Genomic DNA, 381 nt, shown 5'->3' on the forward strand with positions numbered 1-381 from the left:
GATAGATAGATAGATAGATAGATAGATAGATAGATAGATAGATAGATGGCACGGGGTAAGTTAAACATGAAGGGATGATATCTAAAAATAAAATTAAAATGATAGAAAGGAATAAATTGGGAAGAGGAGAAATGGATATATAGAATGGGGTAAATTATCTCTCACAAAAGAGAAGAAAAAGGTTTCACAATGGAGGGAAAGAGGGAAGAGGTAAAAGGAGATCATTGAACCTTACTTTCAATGGATTTGGCTTAAGGAGGGAATAACGTAGACACTCAATTGGGTATTTTACCCAACAGCAAAGTAAGGGGGGAAATTTTAGATAGATAGATAGATAGATAGATAGATAGATAGATAGATAGATAGATAGATAGATAGATA

This window comes from Petaurus breviceps, unplaced genomic scaffold (genome assembly GCF_028583685.1).
Source record: "Petaurus breviceps papuanus isolate PSGF00001 unplaced genomic scaffold, PetGlider_PUasm1.0 47, whole genome shotgun sequence".
Lineage (NCBI taxonomy): Eukaryota > Metazoa > Chordata > Mammalia > Diprotodontia > Petauridae > Petaurus > Petaurus breviceps.